The 27,440-nt window shown below is 39.9% G+C and overlaps 3 long non-coding RNA genes across 6 annotated transcripts; all 3 read left to right on the top strand.

The window, feature by feature from the left end:
• Positions 1 to 408: 408 nt before the first annotated feature.
• On the top strand, positions 409 to 4,916 carry LOC309479563. The gene is made up of 4 exons (XR_014199307.1): positions 409 to 510; positions 610 to 724; positions 3,864 to 4,509; positions 4,620 to 4,916. It is a non-coding gene; the product is annotated as an uncharacterized lncRNA (long non-coding RNA).
• A 10,649-nt stretch (positions 4,917 to 15,565) lies between these two features.
• On the top strand, positions 15,566 to 16,784 carry LOC309479774. The gene is made up of 3 exons (XR_014199431.1): positions 15,566 to 15,660; positions 15,740 to 16,385; positions 16,492 to 16,784. It is a non-coding gene; the product is annotated as an uncharacterized lncRNA (long non-coding RNA).
• Positions 16,785 to 19,164: 2,380 nt separating this feature from the next.
• LOC309479324 lies at positions 19,165 to 26,757 on the top strand. Of its 4 annotated transcripts, XR_014199195.1 has the most exons (4): positions 19,175 to 19,269; positions 19,349 to 19,977; positions 24,870 to 25,617; positions 25,739 to 26,757. It is a non-coding gene; the product is annotated as an uncharacterized lncRNA (long non-coding RNA). The 4 variants fall into 4 exon arrangements; XR_014199194.1 differs by having other exon boundaries at positions 19,165 to 19,977; XR_014199196.1 differs by lacking the exons at positions 19,175 to 19,269; positions 19,349 to 19,977 and adding an exon at positions 24,586 to 24,765 and having other exon boundaries at positions 25,739 to 26,756.
• Positions 26,758 to 27,440: the final 683 nt, after the last annotated feature.

The raw sequence follows: 27,440 nt of genomic DNA, 5'->3' as shown, positions 1-27,440 counted from the left end.
ATAATAATAGCGTATATTGTTAAAAACTAAAGAACACCTTGGGCATTCACATATCAAAACCAATTTACCACCAAAAAGAAGGAAATATGGTACAAAATTATGATTAAATCACCCTCTGAATTATTAATATTTCATATTATTTCATAAAAAAATCATAATTTTTATTTCATATTATTTAGGTCAAGCTCTGTTTGCATCAACATATAGTATATTTGAATCATTTATTCACTAGAATATCTCAGTTAGGCTATATGTTTCCATGTTTTCACCGATTCAAGCATTGATTAACAAACATGGAGACAAGCATTATAACATTTTAAGTCCTAAACTTGCATGGCAGGAAATTGCAGCAGTTACAAAACCTGTGGGAAGGAGGCGCTGACGGTCCATTCTAACATTTGTGTAATACTAAGGGACTGTGATGTTGCAATGCTTATTTCCCTTACAATATTTCTCCAGTCTATATCAACATGATCAGAGTTCTCCTTGTCTCGCTACTTTGGCTTACAGGTAAATATTGTATCATATAAAAAATGAGATTAAAGGGAGTTGTTTAGTAATAGTGCAGTGTGCTCTTACACCATTTATCATTTTTGTTTCTTTTCACAGGTTCTGTTGTCAATGGCAGTGTTCAACAAAGTCCCTCGAATCTAATTAAAACCGAGAGAGATTTTGCAGAACTTGTCTGCACACACAACATCGCAACTTACTCCATGATCTTCTGGTACAAACAAACACGTGGACATGAATTTACATTACTGGGATATATCTGGAATACAAATTATTTTCCAGAGGATAATTTTAAGGGAAAAATCAGTTTGAATGGTGACGGAACCAAGAATGGATCCTTACAAATCAAAGCTCTTGCTCTCAATGACAGTGCGATGTATTTCTGCGCTGCTAGTTTACACGGTGTGATGTGCAGTCGTGACACAATACAAAAAGCTCTGAAAGCAGCAGAATTATGATCCACTGCAGGGTTTCTGCACCTGCTCAAGAGATCGGCTGATAATATCCGCTGACATGAGATGCACACATGCTGGTATACAGTCATGTGGTCTGAATATTAATACTTGCAAACATAAAATGGTCAACAGGGATGTAAACGATATTCAGTTCATATAAAATATATTTACAGTCATTTACAGTGACAGAACAATTATTATGTATCTTAATTAAAATATTACAGATTTATTAAAGTCATGGCTGTGAAAGTTTCTCCACAAAAAATTCAATATATTTTAAATAAAGCATGCTGTATTATGTTTGACACACACATTTCTAAAGCCTCTATCAACATACGATAAAAATAAAAGCCTATTGTACAGAAGCCACTACATGTCTTCTGTCATCTGACTTTTTTAGCAAGTAAAAAATGTAAAAAGACTTTTAGAATTATACTAAACTGAAACCACACTGAAATGTAGAAACTTTAATGTTGTTAATATTTCAAGATGAAATGTACTAGTACATTTTGAGAAATGTTTATTTGATCTCTCAATCATCATTGTATTGCACAGCATTATATGTTTTGCCCCCACAATAAAAACTACAGAGTTTTGAACATACAACTAAGCATTTAAATATCATTTTACTAAGACTTATTATTGGGAGATATAGAGTGACAGCTGATATTTCAATGCATATTATGCAAGTAGTCAGGGCTGGGTTTCCCGAAACCTTCTTAACGCTACGTTGTTCTTAAGTTACACCTTAAGCTGTACCTTATCGATAATACGTGTTTCCCGAAACGTTCTTAGTTAAATATACCTTCTGTAAGTCATGTGTTCGTAAGGTTGGTCTGGACCACTCTTAGCTTTACCTTATCAAGTCAAGTCAAGTCAAGTCAAGTCAAGTCAAGTTTATTTGTATAGCGCTTTTCACAATACAGATTGTATCAAAGCAGCTTCACAGTATTAAATTAAAATAATACAACAAAGTTTGTTTCAAGAGGAATTTATTAATTGATAAAATTAAATTAAATATCCCCAAAATATCCCCAACTGAGCAAGCCAAAGGCAACAGTGGCAAGGAACCGAAAAACTCCATCAAGTGACCTAATGGTGTCCTAAAACTCCATCAAGTGACCTAATGGTGTCCTAAAACTCCATCAGGTGACCTAATGGTGTCCTAAAACTCCATCAAGTGACCTAATGGAGAAAAAAAACCTTGGGAGAACCCAGGCTCAGTCGGGGGCCAGTTCTCCTCTGGCATTTATGAGCTAGAGGCCGGATTGTAGTTTGAACTGTAGGATTATATGAATCCTTCTGTGATCCAATTATCACTGTTGCATGTCTATACGAATATAATCCTGAAGTTTTAATACACCCAGACAGTGTTCAGTTAGGCTAATTCAAGTGTTTTCATGCAAAGAATAAAATCGTCATTACACTGATTGTTGTTAGTTTTTTAATTATATTATTATACAATATTATTAATTTAATTAAAAAGCGCTTTTAAAGGCCAGTGAATGCATAGGCTACTGTCAGTTAAGTCCTATATTCGGACGCTAATATTGTTTCTCATGGGCTCGTATTTTAAACATTTACAGGGGTAAGTCTGTGATTTTAGTGCCGCCCGAATCCATAATATCAGTGTTTTTTCACACCCAACCCTGTAAAAATCCCTGGCCAAATTAGTACCTACTGTTTTTTGACAAACAGGTCGTGTGGTGATTTAATTGCCGTCTGAATCCACATCTCTGAGTTTACAAGAAGAGATTCAAAATCCACTGTTTAAATCCTTTTTGATCACTGCCGAGCACCGAGATGTAGGCCTACACTTTTATTACTGAAATGCTGGAATTATTTACAAGAACAATATTTCATCGCAGCTCCACCTCAGCGAACTAAAATGAGAAAGAGAAGAAAGCACATAAAAACTTGAAATGGTTATTATGGCAGCAATATATGATACAGTTTAAAAATATGTAGGCTAGGCTATTATAGGCTATTATAGTTTGGATTATTTTTTATAATATCCCATGAGTCCTAATAAATGCAATTTCAACTATTTCTGAAGTGCTTCTTTTATAAAGAACACCGCTTTCTCACATAAACAGCCTCTGCACGAGAGAATAAATGATTCTCGATCCATCGATATCAGCAGATTCAGCAGCATCACCACGGACAGCACCGGGTAACGTCGCACGTAAGAAGGTATATCTTAAGCAGCTTCCTAAGGTATGGTTCGGGGAACACGCCTAGCAATGGTATACCTTCAGTTAAGTTACACCTTAAGAGTCTTCGTAGTGCGCTAAGAGACAACGTTATCGGGAAACCCAGCCCAGGTATACTGTTATAAAGATGATTTACAAGCTATCAGAATATTTACTTATTTTATGTCTGTATAAATCAGAAACTTCACCAAATTGCATTTTCTGCTCAGTTTGGGCCTCTGTATGAAATTGAAGTGTTTTTACTCTTTGAGTATGAGCTCCATATTCCCCTATAATCATATATGAGCCATAAAACCTGAGGTATCAAATGTAATACTCAATGAAAAACACATACTCAAACTTTTTCCATAATATATTATATAAGGGTAATTTTTTTCCCCCACCGTACTATTATTAACCATCAAACTTTGGTCTGTTTCTGAGTAAAGATTATCATATTTCTCATACATTTTTCTTTAGTCATGACTGTTATAACCTATGATGTCACATCCTGTATAACAGAAAGGTTTGACTCATCAAAGCTCAGGACTCAGTCTACTGTTGCTGCATCAGAACTGAACATGATTACAATCTTTATTTCACTAATTCTGTTACTGCACTGCCAAGGTGTCTAAAATATGCTAATATTATCTCTGAACTATTCTGAACTATAATCGTTTATGCACTTTTCTTTTAATATTCGCAGGCACTGCAGGTGATAGTGATGTTCAACAAGAACCTTTTCTTTGGAGAGTAAAAGAGAGTTCTGCAGTTCTGAACTGCACACACACTAAAGGAGCAGCTTACTATGTGATGTACTGGTACCGCCAGCGTCCCGGAGAGACTATGAGACTCGTAGTGATCACTACCGCTCAAGGACAGCCAGAATTTGGAGATGTTCATGAGAATAAATTTGAAGCTCATAAAAGTGATGCTGAAAGAGGATCTCTCACAGTGAAAGATCTCGAGCCAGAAGACAGTGCCGTATATTTCTGTTCAGTGAGTGAACACAGTGAGTGAAAGCCTGCAGAGACCTGTACACAAACAGTCTGTATATGAAAGATTAATGACAGCGTTAGTCAACAGGTGGCAGTCTGAGACAACCAATATAATGCATGACAACAGCTGAGATAAGACTTAACAATTAATAAGGAATATTCCAGGTTAAATTTATATGGATAGTTTAATTCCCCCCCGCTGTCTGCCACATGATCAGATTTGTGTGTCATGACCCATCAGCTGAGAACGGTTGAAGTACAGCTGACATCACTTCCTCAGGCAGAAGCACTTGGTGAAAGAAGCCATGATGAACATGTTCCTCAGCGTTTCTGTATCTATAATGATGTTTACAGGTAATCACAACTAAGTCATTGTACAGATATTTTACCCTAAACATCACTGTACACTGTTTTTCATTGATTTACACGGTTATTTATGTTTTTTTTTTGTTTTTTTTCCACAGCTGCATGTCTTGGTGAAACTGTCAATCAGACGCCGGCTAACCTCTTCAAGAAACAAGATAAATCTGCTGTGATCATATGCACTCACAATATAAAGAACTATGACCAAATATATTGGTACAAACAAAGTCAGGACACGTCAGGCCTCAAGTTGATGGGATACCTTTATTATAAAACTGTCACTAAAGAGCCTGAATTCATAAACAAGATCAAACTGGAGGGAGATGGAGAGACAAATGGCACTTTGACAATCGAGAACCTCAGACTGAATGACAGTGCAGTGTATTTCTGTGCAGCGTATTACACACAGTGTTCACAATCACCTCTGACTCATACAAAAACCTTATCTTATAAACAGCTTGTTTCTGTGACAAGGACAGGTGTTTCTCTCCACACCTGTGGGCTTTGATTCAGAGCCAGTAATGAACACATACAGTAGGTCTGGCAAACAGTAGCAAATATTTTACAATAAAAAAAAAGCCTACAGGTCTTTAGTTTGTAAAAGCTATGTTTTCTTATTTTTTGATGATGAATAATATAATGAAGTGCAACAATGTTAGAAGAATCATATAATAATCGAATATTATAAATTTAATCTGTAACATTTTAGATTCGGGAACACAATTCACAGTTGCTTAATAGCATGCATATTATTAGCATACTGTTAGTATTTATAAAGCACATATTAATGCATATTCTGCATGACCATATTCTACTTCGATTAATCCTAGCAAATACCTAAACTTAACCATTACAACAACTACCTTACCATCAATAAGCAGTTATTAGGAGTTTATTGAGGGAAAACTCCTAGTTAAGAGTTAATATGTGTTCCCTAATCTAAAGTATATTATATATATATATATATATATATATAATAGATTAATAAATAGACAAAATTATTAATATTATGTAGACTGTTTCGTTTCCAACTAATAAATTACTAATATCCTGAACTACTATATTCCTGAATGAACAACTTCCGTTATTATGCTAATTTGTATTATGTTGATTTAAATTCCACTGTAACATCCAGTATCATGCAGTCAGTTCTTAAATTGAACATTTTGCTCAAGCATCAGGTCCGGCGCCATGAGGGGGAAAAGGGGTGATATTTCAATCGAGTGGACACACATATGATATGAATGCAGTCAACTTGGGCAAGATTTAAACAAAAACAGCTGCCATAAATAACTACAGTAACAGTGGTCAACAGAGGGCGATGTGTTTCCAAAAATGTGCAGCTTGTTCATCCAGACTCTATGACTGACTCACATGAATCACATGAAGACTGCAACAGCAGAAACAATTACATTTAGCTTTTTTGCTGCATGGTGACATCTTCTTGTCAGCTTTTATTCTGGGTCTCAGTGTTTTTCTACTTATAAAATCTAAGACCGAAATTAATTTAGCTAAACAGCAAAGTTTAAACAGTTTTGAATGAATTTTGCAGGAGTCTTTTCCTCTTAATAGACACATGAGACAAGCTGAACACAAGTATAGAGCACAGACATTTTTAATGAACATTTAATGAACATCTGAAGAGTTGAGGAAGTCCTGTCTTAAATCAGAACAAGCCATCAATGTTAAACTTATTCATCTTAATTATAGTTTTCTCTCTTTAAAGTTATTTTTAGAATGTCCACTTACCGTATTGTCAGCATAGATATGTACAGTGGTTAAATTGGGCCGGGGCTCTCCGGGGCTCTCTACCTGAGCCCGGCACATAAGCCTGCTCGTTTGTGTCCTGATGTGCCTGTTTACAGTCAGTTGCCTAATGGAAATTATGTCACATAAAATTTGATGAAAGTGATGCTTTGGATAACATATTTCTTCTGACAATAAATGAAAGATTTTTGAAATGGCATGTCTATTTTGTCTCGGCGGAACTGAGATGAGAACAATCGGAACACGGCCGTATTCTTGTTCAGCTGCTTAATCTAGTTGTCAGTCGACCATGATCGTGCACCGCTTGCGCATGCCATGCGCATCTAGATAGGCTACTACTCAAAACTCTGACACGGATAAATGTACGCAGCAATATATAATGAATGTTCCTGGGAGATCCGTAGTTGCGCGGGATGTGGAAGTGCGCAAAAGTTCCAGAACCTTCAACCGCCTTAAAAAATAAATAAATAAAAACTCACGAGCTGCTGGCCGCCGCTGGAGATCAATATTGTCAAGTTCAGCACAATGTTGGTTGTACAAAAAGTGCCCTGGCCTTGAACGACAAGATAAGGAAAATATGTTTGGCACATTGTATGGGTCACTATATCATAACAAGGTAATACAATGTGTAATCAAGTGATATCAATTCCAGCGTTATGGACGTGACATTTGCAGTAAAAACTTGAAATATAAATTCTCAGAAAATGCATTTAATGCCAATATATTGAAACTGTTTATATATCCGTACTCCCTTAATAAAGGAGTCCAGACATTAGAAAAATATCAGTCTACACATGCGTTTAATATTTAATATGAGGGAAATAGGCTACACATGCCGTGGACGTGACACAAAAAATCGGCCCGGGTTACGTATGTAACCCTAGTTCCCCCGAAGGGAACGGACGCTGCGTGGAAACGCGGTGGGAACGCCTCCAGCGTAGTGCGTCTGAAGCATGAATGAAATCAGTCAATGGCGAGACGGAACGTAGTAGGCGGGTGACGTCACCGACCAGGAAACTATAAAGCACCCCTGAAAACACAAGCAAAACAGATTCTGATGTTACTGAAGCAAGCGATCACGGGGATGCCGGAAGTATGGCAAAGACACGCAGCGTCCGTTCCCTTCGGGGAACTAGGGTTACATACGTAACCCGGGACGTTCCCCTTCAGGGAACTACCGCTGCGTGGAAACGCGGTGGGAACGCAATACCCACGTCGCCATACGAGCAAGTCTCCGTAGTGTGTAATCAAGGCGCACAGGCTGAGGAAAGAACTTGCGCCCCAGGAGTGGATCTAAAATCAAGACTATAAAACCTGACGAATGTATGCGGTGAGGACCAGCCTGCCGCATCACAAACGTCCTGAAGAGAAACTCCTGAAAGGAGAGCTTTAGAAGCAGCCATACTCCCGGTGGAGTGAGCCCGTACAGCCAAAGGTGAAGGCTGACCGACCGACTCATAAGCAAGTGAGATGGCCTCGACCACCCACTTGCTCATCCTTTGCTTAGATGCAGGGCACCCCTTGTTGGGCGACCCAAAACAAACGAACAACTGTTCAGACTTCCTCCACAGGGCAGCTCTGTGGACATACGCATCTAGAGCCCGAACTGGGCAGAGCAAATTAAGTTTCTCCTGGTCCGACGTCAGAAACGGAGGAGGACAAAAAGCCTGCAGTATGACAGGTCTAACTACAGTAGTTGGAACTTTTGGAACATAACCTGGCCTAGGATAGAGGAAGGCCTTAGCCATGCCAGGTGAGAATTCCAGGCACGAGGGAGCAACCGAGAGTGCTTGAATGTCTCCGATCCTTTTGAGAGACGAAATAGCAAGCAGAAAAATAGTTTTGAGAGTAAGGAACTTCTCGGAAACCTCTTCAAGGGGCTCGAAAGGAGCTAGGGAGAGACCCTCTAAGACGATGGCCAAGTCCCATGATGGCACCCTCGTGCGTACTGCTGGCCTCAGCCTCAAAGTGCCACGAAGGAAGCGAGATATAAGTGGGTGTCTCCCAAGAGAAACTCCACTCAAAGGGGCGTGGTAAGCAGCCAGGGCCGCCACGTACACCTTCAGTGTGGAGTGGGATAACCCCGTGGAGAGACGATCCTGCAGGAACTCCAGCACTGTACCAACCGGTCAGTTAACTGGGTCCTGTTGGTGCTCTCCACACCAAGAGGTAAAAAGTTTCCACCTAGCGGCATATAACTTCCTTGTAGCAGGAGCTCTGGATTGGAGAATGGTCTCAACGACCTCAGTCGAGAGACCCGATTCTATGAGCTGAGCCCCCTCAGAGGCCAAGCCCACAGCCTCCATAGCTCTGGGCGGGGATGAAGGATCGACCCACTCGCCTGAGATAGTAGGTCCCTCCTGATCGGAATCTCCAGGGGAGAGCCGTCGAGGAGGGACACAAGGTCCGAAAACCATACTCGGGCCGGCCAGAACGGGGCTATCAGGAGTAGGCTGACTCCGTCTGGCGAACCCTTTCCAGAACTCCTGGGAGCAGAGCAATCGGGGGAAATGCATACAGACGTGACCTCGGCCACGCCTGTACCATAGCGTCCAACCCCAGCGGGGCTGGATGGCTGAGAGAGAACCACAGAGGACAGTGTGATGTCTCTCGGGAAGCGAATAGGTCTACCTCGGCACGACCGAAATGTTCCCAAAGGAGCTCCACCACCTCGGGGTGAAGTCTCCATTCCCCGGGCCTCGGCTCCTGCCTTGACAGGATGTCTGCCCCCCGATTCAGATACCCCGGGAGATAAATCGCTCTCAAAGACAGAAGTTTCCCCTGGGACCATGGAAGGATCTGACGAGCTAGCTTGAATAATGGGCGCGACCGCAGACCCCCCTGATGGTTTATGTAAGAGACCACCGATGTGTTGTCTGAGCGGACAAGCACATGGTGGCCCCTCAGGTCTGGGAGGAAGTGTTTCAGAGCCCGAAACACAGCCAACATTTCTAGACAGTTTATGTGCCACGAGAGATGATGGTCCTGCCACAGACCCTGAGCTGGGCGACCACTCATGATCGCCCCCCAGCCCGTGAGGGGGGCATCCGTCGTTAGCGTTACGCGACGACAAGGAGCTCCCAGCACGGGACCTTTGGACAAGAACCGAGGATCTTTCCACATAACCAGGGCGCGAAGACACCGTCGCAAACTCATGATCGTGCGGAGCGGATTTCCCCTCGGGGAGAATCCCTTGGTTCTGAGCCACCACTGAAGCGGTCTCATGTGCAATAGGCCAAAAGGAATAACATTGGACGCTGCTGCCATGAGACCTAACAGTCTCTGGAACTGTTTCACAGTGAGTAACTGGCCTAGCTTGATCTGATTTACTGCAGCGAGAATCGAAGCAATACGAGCAGGGGAAAGTTGTGCCTGCATCGTCGTCGAATCCCACACCACACCGAGAAAAGTGGATCTCTGTACTGGAGAAAGCACACTCTTCTTGGCGTTGAGCCTCAACCCCAACTTCTTGATGTGAGCGAGAACGACATCTCGATGCCGAACCGCCTGAGACTGCGATTGAGCTAAAATCAACCAATCGTCGATGTAATTCAGAATGCGGATGCCCTGTAAACGCAGAGGAGCTAGAGCCGCATCCATACATTTCGTGAATGTTCGGGGTGACAGTGCTAGGCCGAACGGAAGAACCCGATACTGGTACGCTTCGCCCCCGAAAGCGAACCTCAGGAACTTCCGATGTTGAGGAAGAATAGACACATGGAAGTAGGCGTCCTTCAGATCTATCGTGACAAACCAGTCCTTGGACCTGATTTGTGACACGATCTGTTTGAGAGTGAGCATCTTGAACTTGAGCTTTCCTACAGTGCAAGTAAAATCGGACGCAACCCCCCGTCTTTCTTTGGAACAATGAAGTATCGGCTGTAATAACCTGACTCCCTGCTGGGAGGAGGAACCCGTTCTATAGCTCCTTTTTGAAGAAGAGTCATAACCTCCTGTTCCATTACCAGAGCCTGCTCGGGGCCCACCACAGTGGGAATGACCCCTCTGAACCGAGGCGGACGAGACCTGAATCGTATAGCGTAACCTCTTTCGATCGTGTACAGGACCCACTGAGACACACTGGGAAGATTTTTCCACTCCACTAGAAAATCTACTAAGGGTACCAGCCTCTCGAGGCTGGCCTCTGGTTGAATATTCTGCGTGACAGACACAGCGCCCTGTAACGGCGCACCGGCAGGGAACAACTGGTCTGAGCACCCCAGAGCCCTCCTTGGAGGGGGCGAGCGTCCCTCGGGAAAACGCTCGCCGGGCCCTTCTACGCCCTGTTTCGGCAGGGTTAGTAGAACAGACCCCTGAGGGCACTGAGGGAGACAGGGCACCTTTAAAGGAGGTGAACACAAGTCTCTCTCGGTGGGGACCACCCTCACAGCCCTGACGCTGTGAGCATCAGGACCTTTTAGACGCGGCCTTCTTGGCGACAATGACTGTCCTCAGTTCAGCCCTGCCCCGCGAAGGTCGCGTCTGAGAGCGCCCCGTCTCGTCCCTCCAGTTTTTCTGCGGGGGGGCACGAGACGCGACACTCTGTTTCTGCTGCGCTCTTTGCTTTGATGAGCTACTCGGCGGCTGGGACTGCCCTCGCTCAGCAGTCCCAGAAACTTTTATTTTGAGGGGGATAAATTTATGAAATGCAGCTGCCTGCTTCTTTTCTTCCTGAAACCTCTCAGTGACAGAATGTAGCGCATCACCGAAGAGGCCAGCAGGAGACACAGGGGCATTTAAAAGGAGAGATTTATCTTTCTCTTTCATAGACGTTTGATTCAACCATAAATGCCTCTCTGTGGCCACCAGGGCTGCCATAGACCGGCCGATGGATTTAGCGGTCTCCTTGGTGGCCCGGAGAGTTAAATCAGCTGTCTGTCTGAGCTCATTTATAGTTTGAGCAGAAATTTCTCCCCCCTCACTCACTTCCTTAAGCAGATCGGCCTGATATGCCTGCATGATAGCCATCGTATGCAAGCACGCATCTGCCTGGCCCGCTGCCGAGTATGCCTTTCCCACCAGCGCGGACGTATTTTTTAATGGTCTGGTGGCAAGGGCCGGTGCTTTAAGCGACGATGCCGATTCAGTAGAGAGATAGCTCGCAAGCGTCTCCTCCGCCCTCGGCATCGTCACATAACCTAATGCTTAGGCTCCCATAATATTACTGTAAGCGTTAGATTAGTTGGTATAAATTCTGCTAGAAACCGGTCTAGCCCAGGTCTTCGACACCTCAGTGTGAAGATCTGGGAAGAAAGGTAAGCACCGGCGAGAAGGCTGAGAACGTGACGGCAGAAATCTCTCATCAAGTTTGCTTTTATGTTTAGACTCCTGCCTATCAACTGGCCAATCAATGCTGAGCTTCTCAACAGCACGAGATAAAATGTTCATAAGCTCATCTTCAGCAGGCTGCTGGAATGACGAGTCTCCAGTCTCATCTGTTGCAAGACTTTCAACATCCAGCTCCTCAGAACTGGATAGCTGAAGGACTTGAACATCATGTGCCTCATCCGGGTCGGAAGTAACCGCAGAGCGTGCTTCCAGAGCCGGGATAGAGGCACTGGATCTCACCGGTGCGATCCATTTGCGAACCCCACGACTGACGCCGCCGCTCTGCCTCGACAGAAGCGGGACCCGAGCCGCGGGGAGCGCGCAGCGAACCGCCCTCCTCAAAGAGCGATCGCTGCGAGCGCAGCGTTCTTAATGGAAGGCGCTCGCAATGCTCACAATCAGCCCCCTTGAGAGCTGACTGGGCATGCTGCACTCCCAAACAAGCAACGCATAGTTGATGTGAATCCCCACCTGTGATATAACGAGTACAGGGAGGAACACACTGCCTATATTGTTGCTCGCTCGTCATTTCAACTTCGCTCATATTGGTTTTTTTATATAGGAATATATAGTGAAAAACTCCTGCCTAGTCACACTATAAACAGACAAACACACAATATTTCTTTGCTGATTCAAACACACACAGAGAGCTGCTGAAGTAACAAAAGCTGTTTCGCTTGTGTTTTCAGGGGTGCTTTATAGTTTCCTGGTCGGTGACGTCACCCGCCTACTACGTTCCGTCTCGCCATTGACTGATTTCATTCATGCTTCAGACGCACTACGCTAGAGGCGTTCCCACCGCGTTTCCACGCAGCTGTAGTTCCCTGAAGGGGAACTTTAACTTTTAGGTGGCAAAATATTTTTTTTGTAATTCTGTGAATTACACTGCGCAAACCAAAAGTAATACTAGGCTATACCCACCGGATACTCTCCACAGAACATAACATAACATATTCATTTAATTTTATTTTTCATGTTCGCATTTATGAGGAAAAAACAATGTTACAGACGTGAGCGCTCTGAAAGCTATGGAAGCTTGTTTCCGCCACTGAATAATAAATAAATAATAATAATTGCGACTTTTTATCTCACAATTCGGACTTTTTTTCTCACAATTGCGATATATCAAGTCAGAATTGTGACTTTTTTTCTCAGAATTTTGAGATATGAAGTCAGAATTGTGAGAAATAAAGTCACAATTCTGAGAAATAAAGTCGCAATTGCGAGATATAAAGTCGCAATTCTGAGTAATAAAGTCGCAATTAGGAGATATAAAGTAAGAATTGCATGATATTCGTCGAAATTTCGTGTTATAAAGTCAGAATTGTGAGATATAAACTATTCTGAGGTAAAAAAATAAATAAAATAAAAAGTCCGTCTTTTTTCCCCTTAGAATTTGACTTTATATCTCACAATTGTGAGTTTATATCTCACAATTCTGAGAAAAGATGTCAGAATTGCGAGATATAAACTTGCAATTATGTGTTATAAAGTCAGAATTGCGTGATATAAAGACTTTATAACACGCAATTACAACTTTATTTCATGCAATTCTGACTTTATATCTCGCAATTCTGAGAAATAAAGTCAGAATTGCGAGATATAAACTCGCAATTGTGAGATAAAAAGTCGCAATTATTATTTATTTATTATTCAGTGGCGGAAACAAGCTTCCATAGAAAGCACAAAGCCTTTCTTTAAAATGAATTTCGTTTTGTATTAATTGTATCTTAATTTTAATCAATGTTTCATCAACCAATTGCCTGGACTTAATAAATAAGAAGTATAAATAAATATAGCAGACAATAGATAAACACGACATGAAGGCGCCGGCGCGTGAACTGGAGCGCGTCTCATAAATGAACCGAAACTCAGCGTATAAGGTAGCCTACTTGCCTCACAGAACTGAGAAATATAGAAAGCTTGAAATGTCTTCTTTTAAACAGAACAATTCAAAAAGTAAACAGACTGCTGCATGTGTAATTTTTAGAAAACACTTGTTCATTAATAAACAATTAAAATGTCCTTGCTATATTTTACATATTCATAATCATTACTTTTGCCGGTTCTTTGTGACAGCTTTTAGGCGCTTTATTGGCAGCGCCACCCTTACATGTTACATGAACACCATGTGACATGTAACCCTTACATGTTACATGAACACCACCGCATCAGCACCGAAAACAGGAGATTTTTTTCAATCCCTGTTTTGGCAGGGGAAAAACTGATCAGAAAATGTAACGAAACGTTGTAGAAATGTAGTGGAGTAGAAAGTATAGTAATTGCTGCAAAATGTAACGAAGTAAAAGTCAAAAGTAGCCAGGCTTGGGAGGGTTACTTTAAAAATGTATTCCGTTACAGTTACAAATTACTTCATAAAAAAAGTATTCAGTAACGTAATCCAAGTACTATAATATGAAAGTAATGTAACTGATTACTTTGGGATTACTTCAAGGTCACATATATAAATAAAGTCAAGCAAGAAGAAATATATAATTTTTTTTTTTTTTTAAGAATTTGGTCCAGTGTACAATATTTGCAAAATATACACACATGCCTGAAATGTATTTATGTAAAGGGCTATACAGACATCTAGTGGCTAATGTATGGTATTACAGATTATTTTGTTTTATTTTTAACTAATTTTTAACTAAAAAATAAAAACTCAACATTTACATTTTTTACACAATCTACATATTAGTTTATTTTAAAATAGGCCTACATGTTGACTAAAGCCGTGATCTTTCTTAATTTGCCTGACTGGACGTGGGGCGTTGGCAGTGGGAGTTCCCCTACGTTACCTAGACAGCGAACATCCCGTTACGTGAGAAAAGATAAGAAAGGACATTTTGGGTACTAAAAAAGCTACTCTCCTAATTTCTACAAAATAGCAGCGGAATTTCCATGAATTAAAAGCGATTTTACCCGCAGGCAGCATCGTTTCTACTAGCAGCAGTGATTCAATCTGCGTCTGAGGAGATTGTAGACAGCTGTTATTTGCACATGCACCATCGGGTGGCACACGTGAGTCATTACTGGCAACAGAACCAGGAACTACTGTACAATCAAGCAGCGCTTAATATAGTGTTATTATGCCAAAATACTTATTTAGTTTTAAATGAAACCATTGTAATCCTGAAAGTATTCCCCCCTTTTTCAAAATGTAACTATAATCTGATTACTATGTTTTTTGACGTAACTGTAACGGATTACAGTTACTGGATTTTTGTATTCTGATTACATAACGCCGTTACATGTATTCCGTTACTCCCCAACCCTGAAAGTAGCCTATGCACTATTGATTCTACTTATGTAAAGTACAGATATGTGAAAAATGTACAAAGTATTTGTACTTCGTTACATTTCACCACTGCTGATTAACAGTAATGTAAATGCTAAATGTCCTAATACCTGTTAATACTACAACAATGCAAAGTATGCCCTTAATCTTGCAGTTTTTCACATATCATGTAACACTCAATTTCTCAATTTCTTTGCACAAAACTCTCCAGAAATTGCCATTTAATGTTTTTTGTTTTGTTTTTTAATTCCCGGGGGAGCATACCCCCGGACCCCCCTGGAGAGCCCCCCCCCCCCCCCACATAATAAATCCCAATTTAACCCCTGGATATGTACTGTATATGTTTTTACTCTTTGAGTATGAGCTCCATATTCCCCTATATCATACTCTATGAGCCATAAAACCTGAGGTATCAAATGTAATACTCAACAAAAAACACATACTCAAACTTTTTCCCTAAAATATCATATACTATATATTATTTAATATGTCTTCGAAGGGTAATTTTTTTCCCCCACCGTACTATTATTAACCATTAAACTTTGGTCTCTTTCTGAGTAAAGACTATCATATTTCTCATTAATTTTTCTTTAGTCATGACTGTTATAACCTATTGTGTCACATCCTGTATAACAACACAGAAAGGTTTGACTCATCAAAGCTCAGGACTCAGTCTACTGTTGCTGCATCAGAACTGAACATGATTACAATCTTTATTTCACTAATTCTGTTACTGCACTGCCAAGGTGTCTAAAATATGCTAATATTATCTCTGAACTATTCTGAACTATAATCGTTTATGCACTTTTCTTTTAATATTCGCAGGCACTGCAGGTGATAGTGATGTTCAACAAGAACCTTTTCTTTGGAGAGTAAAAGAGAGTTCTGCAGTTCTGAACTGCACACACACTAAAGGAGCAGCTTACTATGTGATGTACTGGTACCGCCAGCGTCCCGGAGAGACTATGAGACTCGTAGTGATCACTACCGCTCAAGGACAGCCAGAATTTGGAGATGTTCATGAGAATAAATTTGAAGCTCATAAAAGTGATGCTGAAAGTGGATCTCTCACAGTGAAAGATCTCGAGCCAGAAGACAGTGCCATATATTTCTGTTCAGTGAGTCAACACAGTGTGTGAAAGGCTGCAGAGACCTGTACACAAACAGTCTGTATATGAAAGATTAATGACAGCGTTAGTCAACAGGTGGCAGTCTGAGACAACCAATATAATGCATGACAACAGCTGAGATAAGACTTAACAATTAATAAGGAATATTCCAGGTTAAATTTATATGGATAGTTTAATTCCCCCCCGCTGTCTGCCACATGATCAGATTTGTGTGTCATGACCCATCAGCGGAGAACGGTTGAAGTACAGCTGACATCACTTCCTCAGGCAGAAGCACTTGGTGAAAGAAGCCATGATGAACATGTTCCTCAGCGTTTCTGTATCTATAATGATGTTTACAGGTAATCACAACTAAGTCATTGTACAGATATTTTACCCTAAACATCACTGTACACTGTTTTTCATTGATTTACACGGTTATTTACTGTTTTTTTTTTTTCTCCACAGCTGCATGTCTTGGTGAAACTGTCGATCAGACGCCGGCTAACCTCATCAAGAAACAAGATGAATCTGCGGTGATCATATGCACTCACAATATACCGCGCTATGACCAAATATATTGGTACAAACAAAGTCAGGACACGTCAGGCCTCAAGTTGATGGGATACCTTTATTATAGTGAGAAAAAAGAGCCTGAATTTGAAAACAAGATCAAACTGGATGGAGATGCAGAAAAAAATGCCACTTTGACAATCGAGAACCTCAGACTGAATGACAGTGCAGTGTATTTCTGTGCAGCGTATTACACACAGTGTTCACAATTACCTCTGACTCATACAAAAACCTTATCTTATAAACAGCTTGTTTCTGTGACAAGGACAGGTGTTTCTCTCCACACCTGTGGGGTTTGATTCAGAGCCAGTAATGAACACATACAGTAGGTCTGGCAAACAGTAGCAAATATTTTACAATAAAAAAACCCTAAAGGTCTTTAGTTTGTAAAAGCTATGTTTTCTTATTTTTTGATGATGAACAAAATAATGAAGTGCAACAATGTTAGAAGAATCATATAATAATCGAATAATATAAATTGATATACATTTTTGATTCGGGAACACAATTCACTATTAACTAGTTGCTTAATAGCATGCATATTACTAGCATATTGACTGTTTATTAGTATTTATAAAGCACATATTAATTTTGCATGACCATATTCTACTTCCATTAATCCTAGCAAATACCTAAACTTAACCATTACAACTTACCATCAATAAGCAGTTATTAGGAGTTTATTGAGGGAAAACTCCTAGTTAAGAATTAATATATGTTCCCTAATCTATATATAATAGATTAATAAATAGACACAATTATTAATATTATGTAGATTGTTTTGTTTCCAACTAATAAATTACTAATATCCTGAACTACTATATTCCTGAATGAACAACTTCCGCTATTATGTTAATTTTCCTTCTACTGCAATTCTGATTTAAATTCCACTGTCACATCCAGTATCATGTAGCCTGACTTCGTCATACTCATAATCTAGGCAGAATGTGAGTCTGATACTGCTCCATAGAGCTTTGATTATGAGGCGTGTCTTAACCGAACCAGAAAAAAACAACAACTCTGCACTCAATTGGATAGACCTACAACCAATCAGAGCAACACAGTGAGCAACGCATAGTTGTCAACAGAGCTCAACTGCACACACGCAGGAAGAAGTAGTAAAGTAATGAGTAAAGTAATAATAAAGCACTCCATGAGTGCGACCAAAGGAGAAACCACAATGACTGCAGGGTTTTCATTGCGTCCCATCTTCTTAGCGACCATCGGAGTCAGCTGATAAATTAAACTTTTGCCGAATCCCATAGGAAGGACGGCAAACACATCTTTCCGATCGTCAAATGCCTTGATTGCGGTTCTCTGTTCGTCTTTTAAAATTAATGTGCTGTCGATTTCTTTTATAACAGAGGCGATAGCGGAATCTAAACATCTCAATTCTCCTGCTGCAGTCATCTTTGTTGAAAACCAATTCAACCCAAGCGCTCTTTGGTGACGTGGGTGATTACGTAACCGCAGATCATCTGTCCATCATCGATTAAAGCCCGCCCTGGCAATTTGATTGGCTCGGCCTTCTGGGAGCCGAGCATAATTACTCCTCAACGGATCAAGTCCAGACCGAACTTCCCGACAAAAAAAAATGTTGTGGGCGGGGTTCGGGCTGGCACCCAGGCTAAGTATCATGCAGTCAGTTCCTAAATTGAGAATTTTGCTCAAGCATCAGGTCCGGCGCCATGAGGGGGAAAAGGGGTGATATTTCAATCGAGTGGACACACATATGATATGAGTGCAGTCAACTTGGGCAAGATTTAAACAAAAACAGCTGCCATAAATAACTACAGTAACAGTGGTCAACAGAGGGCGATGTGTTTCCACAAATGTGCAGCTTGTTCATCCAGACTCTATGACTGACTCACATGAATCACATGAAGACTGCAACAGCAGAAACAATTACATTTAGCTTTTTTGCTGCATGGTGACATCTTCTTGTCAGCTTTTATTCTGGGTCTCAGTGTTTTTCTACTTATAATATCTAAGACCGAAATTAATTTAGCTAAACAGCAAAGTTTAAACAGTTCAATGAATTTTGCAGGAGTCTTTTCCTCTTAATAGACACATGAGACAAGCTGAACACAAGTATAGAGCACAGATATTTTTAATGAACATTTAATGAACATCTGAAGAGTTGAAGTCCTGTCTAAAATCAGAACAAGCCATCAATGTTAAACTTATTCATCTTAATTATAGTTTTCTCTCTTTAAAGTTATTTTTAGAATGTCCACTTACCGTATTGTCAGCATAGATATGTATGTACTGTATATGTTTTTACTCTTTGAGTATGAGCTCCATATTCCCCTATATCATACTCTATGAGCCATAAAACCTGAGGTATCAAATGTAATACTCAACGAAAAACACATACTCAAACCTTTTCCCTAAAATATCATATACTATATATTATTTCATGTCTTCGAAGGGTAATTTTTTTCCCCCACCGTACTATTATTAACCATTAAACTTTGGTCTGTTTCTGAGTAAAGACTATCATATTTCTCATTAATTTTTCTTTAGTCCTGACTGTTATAACCTATGATGTCACATCCTGTATAACAGAAAGGTTTGACTCATCAAAGCTCAGGACTCAGTCTACTGTTGCTGCATCAGAACTGAACATGATTACAATCTTTATTTCACTAATTCTGTTACTGCACTGCCAAGGTGTCTAAAATATGCTAATATTATCTCTGAACTATTCTGAACTATAATCGTTTATGCACTTTTCTTTTAATATTCGCAGGCACTGCAGGTGATAGTGATGTTCAACAAGAACCTTTTCTTTGGAGAGTAAAAGAGAGTTCTGCAGTTCTGAACTGCACACACACTAAAGGAGCAGCTTACTATGTGATGTACTGGTACCGCCAGCGTCCCGGAGAGACTATGAGACTCGTAGTGATCACTACCGCTCGAAGGACAGCCAGAATTTGGAGATGTTCATGAGAATAAATTTGAAGCTCATAAAAGTAATGCTGAAAGTGGATCTCTCACAGTGAAAGATCTCGAGCCAGAAGACAGTGCCGTATATTTCTGTTCAGTGAGTCAACACAGTGTGTGAAAGGCTGCAGAGACCTGTACACAAACAGTCTGTATATGAAAGATTAATGACAGCGTTAGTCAACAGGTGGCAGTCTGAGACAACCAATATAATGCATGACAACAGCTGAGATAAGACTTAACAATTAATAAGGAATATTCCAGATGTCTGCCACATTATCAGAAAAGACCTGTGAATGATGTTTGTGTCATGACCCATCAGCGGAGAACGGTTGAAGTACAGCTGACATCACTTCCTCAGGCAGAAGCACTTGGTGAAAGAAGCCATGATGAACACGTTCCTCAGCGTTTCTGTATCTATAATGATGTTTACAGGTAATCACAACTAAGTCATTGTACAGATATTTTACCCTAAACATCACTGTACACTGTTTTTCATTGATTTACACGGTTATTTACAGTTTTTTTTCTCTCCACAGCTGCATGTCTTGGTGAAACTGTCAATCAGACGCCGGCTAACCTCATCAAGAAACAAGATGAATCTGCTGTGATCATATGTGCTCACAATATAAAGAACTATGACCAAATATTATGGTACAAACAAAGTCAGGACATGGCAGGCCTCAAGTTGATGGGATACCTTTATTATAGTGAGAATAAAGAGCCTGAATTTGAAAACAAGATCAAACTGGATGGAGATGCCAAGAAAAATGGCACTTTGACTATCGAGAACCTCAGACTGAATGACAGTGCAGTGTATTTCTGTGCAGCGTATTACACACAGTGTTCACAATTACCTCTGACTCATACAAAAACCTTATCTCATAAATAGCTTGTTTCTGTGACAAGGACAGGTGTTTCTCTCCACACCTGTGGGCTTTGATTCAGTGCCAGTAATGAACACATACAGTAGGTCTGGCAAACAGTAGCAAATATTTTACAATAAAAAAAACCCTAAACGTCTTTAGTTTGTAAAAGCTATGTTTTCTTATTTTTTGATGATGAACAAAATAATGAAGTGCAACAATGTTAGAAGAATCATATAATAATCGAATAATATAAATTGAATCTGTAACATTTTTGATTCGGGAACACAATTCACTATTAACTAGTTGCTTAATAGCATGCATATTACTAGCATATTGACTTTGACAAAACTCCTAGTTAAGAGTTAATATGTGTTCCCTAATCTATATATAATAGATTAATAAATAGACTCAATTATTAATATTATGTAGATTGTTTCGTTTCCAACTAATAAATTACTAATATCCTGAACTACTATATTCCTGAATGAACAACTTCCGCTATTATGTTAATTTTCCTTCCATTGCAATTCTGATTTAAATTCCACTGTAACATCCAGTATCATGCAGTCAGTTCCTAAATTGAGGATTTTGCATCAGGTCCGGCGCCATGAGGGGGAAAAAGGGGTGAGATTTCAATCGAGTGGACACACATATGATATGAGTGCAGTCAACTTGGGCAAGATTTAAACAAAAACAGCTGCCATAAATAACTACAGTAACAGTGGTCAACAGAGGGCGATGTGTTTCCACAAATGTGCAGCTTGTTCATCCAGACTCTATGACTGACTCACATGAATCACATGAAGACTGCAACAGCAGAAACAATTACATTTAGCTTTTTTGCTGCATGGTGACATCTTCTTGTCAGCTTTTATTCTGGGTCTCAGTGTTTTTCTACTTTAAATTAAATTAATTTAGCTAAACAGCAAAGTTTAAACAGTTTTGAATGTATTTTGCAGGAGTCTTTTCCTCCTAATAGACACATGAGACAAGCTGAACACAAGTATAGAGCACAGACATTTTTAATGAACATTTAATGAACATCTGAAGAGTTGAGGAAGTCCTGTCTAAAATCAGAACAAGCCATCAATGTTAAACTTATTCATCTTAATTATAGTTTTCTCTCTTAAAAGTTATTTTTAGAATGTCCACTTACCGTATTGTCAGCATAGATATGTATGTACAGTATCTATGCTTGTCAATGTCCCAGAAATGACATCACTTCCTACAAGTGCACTCCTGCATTTAATTTGAAGAATTCTCTCCTAGCACATGAAGCAAACATGACTAGCGTTCTTCTCAGTGTTTATGTTTCTCTATGCCTCTCGGGTAATCCGATCTAATGGAATATTTTTTAGTTAACTTTAATGTTTCTGCTGCTACAGTCTAACACAGGCTTTACTTTATGTATTTTCTCATTACAGCCGTCTGTCTTGGTGAAACTGTTCTCCAGTCTCCTGGTGACTTCATCAAGAACCCAAATGAATCTGCAGTTATCAAATGTGCACACAATATACCAAACTATGATCGTATTCTTTGGTACAAACAGAGCCAGAGCACACTGGACTTTATTGGATATCTTTTATATGAAAATGACAACCCAGAGTCTGAATTTGAAATCAAGGTCAAAATGAGCGGAGATGGACGAAATAATGGCACTTTGACTATCAAGAACCTCAGACTGAATGACAGTGCAGTGTATTTCTGTGCAGCGTATTACACAGTGTTCACAATCACCTCTGACTCATACAAAAACCTGTGATACCACAGCGTCAGCTTATCAGTGGTTGTACCAACAGTCACTATCACTCTGCACCTGGACATGAGGGCTTTCAGGACCAATAATGACGACAGATGCTTTAGCAGCACGGATCAACCCAGCCAGACATAAATGTGATCATAACTATCATTATATTGATTCTGTGAGTGTTTGCTTTAGAATGAGCAGAGTCAGCATTTCTCCGTGTGACCGCAAGGGGGCGCTCACGAGCACCTAAAACATCCGCCAGTGTTTCCCAACCCTGTACCTGGAGGCACACCAACAGTACACATTTTGGATGTCTCACTTATCTGAACTATATTTGTCTGGTCTTGGAGTCTCTACTAATGAGCTGATGAGTTGAATCAGATGTGTTTGATAAGGAAGAGTTTGAAAATGTGTAGTATTGGTGTGCTTCCAGGAACAGGGTTGGGAAACACTGCCCTACGGTCTCGAGAACTTCACGATCATGTGTACGTGGCGGTCATTGTAAGTCCACAAAACCGCAAGTGCATATTAAGTGTGCCATTTGGGACAGGATCTTAACAAGCGGATTGCGTCATGAGCCCATTTCACACATGGTTTCTTTGACTCAATAGAAGGTGCATTAAAGCAAACATTAGGGCTTTATAATCAGGATATATAAAAAAATAAATCGACATTTCTGGCAGTTTTTAATGCACCAATCTTTTTTATGAACCCTTGAACTTGGCAAATGGGAGAATAGCTACTCTGAGCAGCCTGTTGCACCATCAGCCCATTTCACAGTACAGTTTCTCGTTGTTATTATTAAAGCTTCATACTAGAGATAGGCTACATTTCTAACAAAATCCAAAAAGTAAAAAAAAAATTTTGCCATCATTTTTTTTTTTTATGGACCTTTGAAAGTGGCATACATTGAATAATACTATAGGATGTACGATATATCGGCCACTACACCGGTATCGGACGATATATATGTTCATTTTTAATGTTATTGTTATCAGCCCATTAAGTAAATTTGGCCGATATATTAAAGGCCATAAATAATGTATTATTTCCTTCAACTGAGACACTTCAGATGCGCATTGGAATCACTTCGAAAAAATAATTAAGTGCTAAATATGCATCGCAAGTCATTTAGGCTACATACAATTATAATGAAAACATTATAATTCTGTGCTTGCGACATGGCTTTAATGGTGAGATAGTCTGAGACAGTATTGAGACAGTCTCTCAATATCATATCAAAATTTGGATTTAGATTTATCTGCCAATATATTGGTTATCAGCTTTTTTACAATATTAAGTATTATTGGTTATTATTGGTATCAGCCAAAAAATGTAATATCGGTGCATCACTAATATGACAGTTGAAGCAATCTCTTTCGCAGTTAAATTTAACATATTGGCATCATACACAGACGAATGGCCAAGCGAAATCCAAAATTTGTGGACCCCCAATACACAATGAGCCACCTATGGCACCATTAGCTAGTGTTGTAGTTTCTTGGACCATGTTAAAGCTATAAGAGACTCCTGCGAGAGGTAATGACATATACATTAAGAGTATACACTCAGCAAATCAGCTTCGGGCTGGTGTTTACACGTAACTGTTCATATGATCATATTTCACTTTTATACAACTTTTCCCCATGTAGTGTGTTATGACCTATGATGTCATATCCTGTACATCAACAGCTAGAGTTCGTATCTATTGAAAGGCTGGGACTCACTCTCACACCACCAAAACCCAACATGACTAGGAACATTATTTCATTGATTCTGTTACTGTACTGGAGCCAAGGTACCAAAAGCGTTTTAAAATTATCTCCATAACAACTGAAACAATAACCTTATATTCTTACCAATTCAATTATATTTTTTCCACAGGCACTTTGGGTGGGGATGATGTTGTTCAAGAGCCTACAATTCTTCATGAATTAAAAGGGAGTTCAGCCCAAATCAACTGCACACACAATAAGGGTTCAACCTACAGACAGATGTACTGGTACCGACAGCGTCCAGGAGAGACTATGAGACTCGTAGCGTTCACAACCTCTTACACCAGTCCAGAATATGAAGATTCTGAGAAAAATAAATTTATGGCCAATAAAACAGTTCCCGAGAGTGGATCTCTGACTGTGAAGAATTTAGAGCCGGATGACAGCGCCATATATTTCTGTTCAGTGAGTGAATCCACAGTGAATCAAACTCTGGGCAGAGTTGTACAAAAACAGGTGCATTAAAATAAGAAATGATCATAATGATCAACAGGGGGCAGTGTGGTTCTTTTGGTCATTTTCAGTCTACTCACATTGCAAAATAAATGTCTCTGTTTGCACATGGTGATGCTTAAAAAAGAGATTTTAATGACTGACCATGAGCTTCATTACTGTCCTCCCTTCTCTAACAGTTCAACTCATTCTGTGTAGTTTGTGTCTTATCTTCCCCATTTTATCCCTTTATTTCTCTCAGGTTACACCGGTTAGGAACCGGTATATCTGACATCACTTCCTCCTGCATGTGACTTTGATTCACAGCAGAAACACTTAGTGAAAGAAACCATGATGGACATGTTTGACAGCATATCTCTATCATTAATGATACTTGCAGGTAAAACTAAACAAATATGCACTTGATAATTTACTTTAATATCATACAGATTGTTTTAGTCTAAACATTACTGTACACAACTGTTGTTGTTTGTTTCTCCACAGCTGCATGTCTTGGTAAAACTGTCGATCAGACGCCGGCTAACCTCATCAAGGATCAAAATAAATCTGCTGTGATCATATGTGCTCACAATATACCGAACTATGAACGAATATTATGGTACAAACAAAGTCAGGACACGTCAGGCCTCAAGTTGATGGGATACCTTTATTATAAAACTGTCACTAAAGAGCCTGAATTCACAAACAAGATCGAACTGGATGGAGATGGAGAGACAAATGGCACTTTGACTATCGAGAACCTCAGACTGAATGACAGTGAAGTGTATTTCTGTGCAGCGTATTACACAGTGTTCACAATCACCTCTGACTCATACAAAAACCCTGTCTTTTAAACGGCTTGTTTCTGGGAAATGCATATCTATGTTCCTCCCCACATCTTTGGATTCTGATTCAGTGATTCAACACAATAGGTCTAGTCTTAAAGCAAATATGTTGTTTAAAAAAATAAAAAAATAAAAATCTAAAGGGTTTTAGTTTGTGACAGTATTTATTGCTGTTAAGTTTTGATGATGGATTGAACTATGATGAAGTGCAACAATGTTAGAGGAATTTTAGACAGGATAAAGTGGACTGATCTATGACAGGAAGACATCTGTGTGTGTGTGCGGCCTATAGCTGACATCACTTCCTCCCTCGTGTGCCTTTCCTTCATAGCAGAAGAACTCAGTAGAAAGAGCCGGCATGATGAACTTTTTACTTAGCATATCTGTATGTCTATTGTGGCTAACAGGTAACAGTAAAAATATGATGTTGTGCAAATAGTGATAAACGTTCATGTAAATGTAATTTATATAATTTTATTTCAAACATTACTTCTCACTGCAAACTGTATTGTCTCTCTCCATGCACAGCGGGAAATCATGCAAAAATGGTTCTCCAGAGTCCCGATGACCTCATGATGAACGAGGATGTATCGGCTGTTTTCACATGTTCTCACAATATACCGAGCTACAACCGAATGCTGTGGTACAAACAGAGTCGAGACACGTCTGGCCTCACGCTGATGGGATACCTTAGTTTTGACCAAGAGAATAAAGAGCCTGGATTTGGAAACAAGATCAAACTGGATGGAGATGCCAAGAAAAATGGCACTCTGACTATCGAGAAGCTCACGCTGAATGACAGTGCAGTGTATTTCTGTGCAGCGTATTACACAGTGATATACACAGTCAAATCTTAATACAAAAAGCTGTTACCTGTCTCTCTAACAGGACTCACCACAGCTCTGCATCACCTGCTAAAGGCTCAGGGTTTGATTTGCTGCCAACATTGAGTTGAGTTGAGATGAGATGTCTTATTTCTAAGAATGTTTGAGTAAATCCAAGTGTGAGTAGAACAAGGCCCACCACATGTTTACCTCATTCAGACAATTAAGTTGATACACAGGCCAGGGTTGCCAAGATCACGGCATCCCAGAAGCTACTTGAAAAAAGTTGACTTTCCCCCAGGGGTTAAAGGTTTGACATGTTGCATTAAATTTGACTGAAATGCTTGTATTGCAATATTTTATATTGATAAAACTGTGCTAGGTGTGAAGTTTTGTGAAGGAAGGCCACTGGTAGGGAGCATTTGAGCTGATGTGTTTATGATCACTATACGGTATAGCGGTTTTCAATTTGCATTGCAGTGACAGTAAAATATGTATTTTAGGTATGGGCATGACATATTTTGAGTTTTTTTATAGTTGGTATATGGTCATTGGGTTACTTTTGGGCTATTTTCGATAGGCCATTGGGCTAGTTTTTAGGGCAACCCTGACACAAGCTTTAAACTCAGCATTCCTGAAAGACAGAGGGAGCCATTTCTCTGTTAATACTAAATCAGAACATCATCGAAAAATGTGCATATTTTACGAGAACTGTAAATTGTAAGAATTATTAAGGCGTGAATAATAAAAAAAAAGAAACTGTTTATGTTAAAGGAACACTCCACCGTTTTTTGAAATAGGGCTTATTCACTTTCTTTCCTACATTTAGATAGGTGGGCAAATGCATTTTTGTCTCAGTGCATGCATTGTTTTAGTTTGACAGGGTCGGCGCTAGCTTAGCTTAGCACAATGAATGGAATCCTTTGTTGCCAGCTAGCATGTCCTGAGTAAAAGTGATAAAAAATTTTTTAAAAACAAACCTAATTACTTCTTGTGGCCTGCGTATTCACAACAAGTACAAATAGTGATGCAGATTAACACTAGGCGATTTCCTAGGCAGATATTGACTTATATATTAAGGACTATATTAGGGGGAAGCACAGGCGAAGCACTGCTACTTGGGCGTGATATCTCTGCGCCCAAGTAGCAGTGCTTCGCCTGTGCTTCCCCCTAATATAGTCCCAAGTCAATATCTGCATAGGAAATCGTCTAGTGTTAATCTGCATCGCTATTTGTACTTGTTGTGAATATGCAGGCCACAAGAAGAAATAAGGTGGGTTTTAACAATTTTTTATATCACTTTTACTCAGGACATGCTAGCTGGCAACAAAGGATTCCATTCATTATGCTAAGCTAAGCTAGCGCCGACCCTGTCAAACTAAAACAATGCATGCACTGAGACAAAA

The sequence above is a fragment of the Leuciscus leuciscus genome, assembly GCF_965113295.1.
Source record: "Leuciscus leuciscus genome assembly, chromosome: 17".
NCBI lineage: Eukaryota > Metazoa > Chordata > Actinopteri > Cypriniformes > Leuciscidae > Leuciscus > Leuciscus leuciscus.
This window is presented reverse-complemented; position numbering and strand designations above follow the sequence as displayed.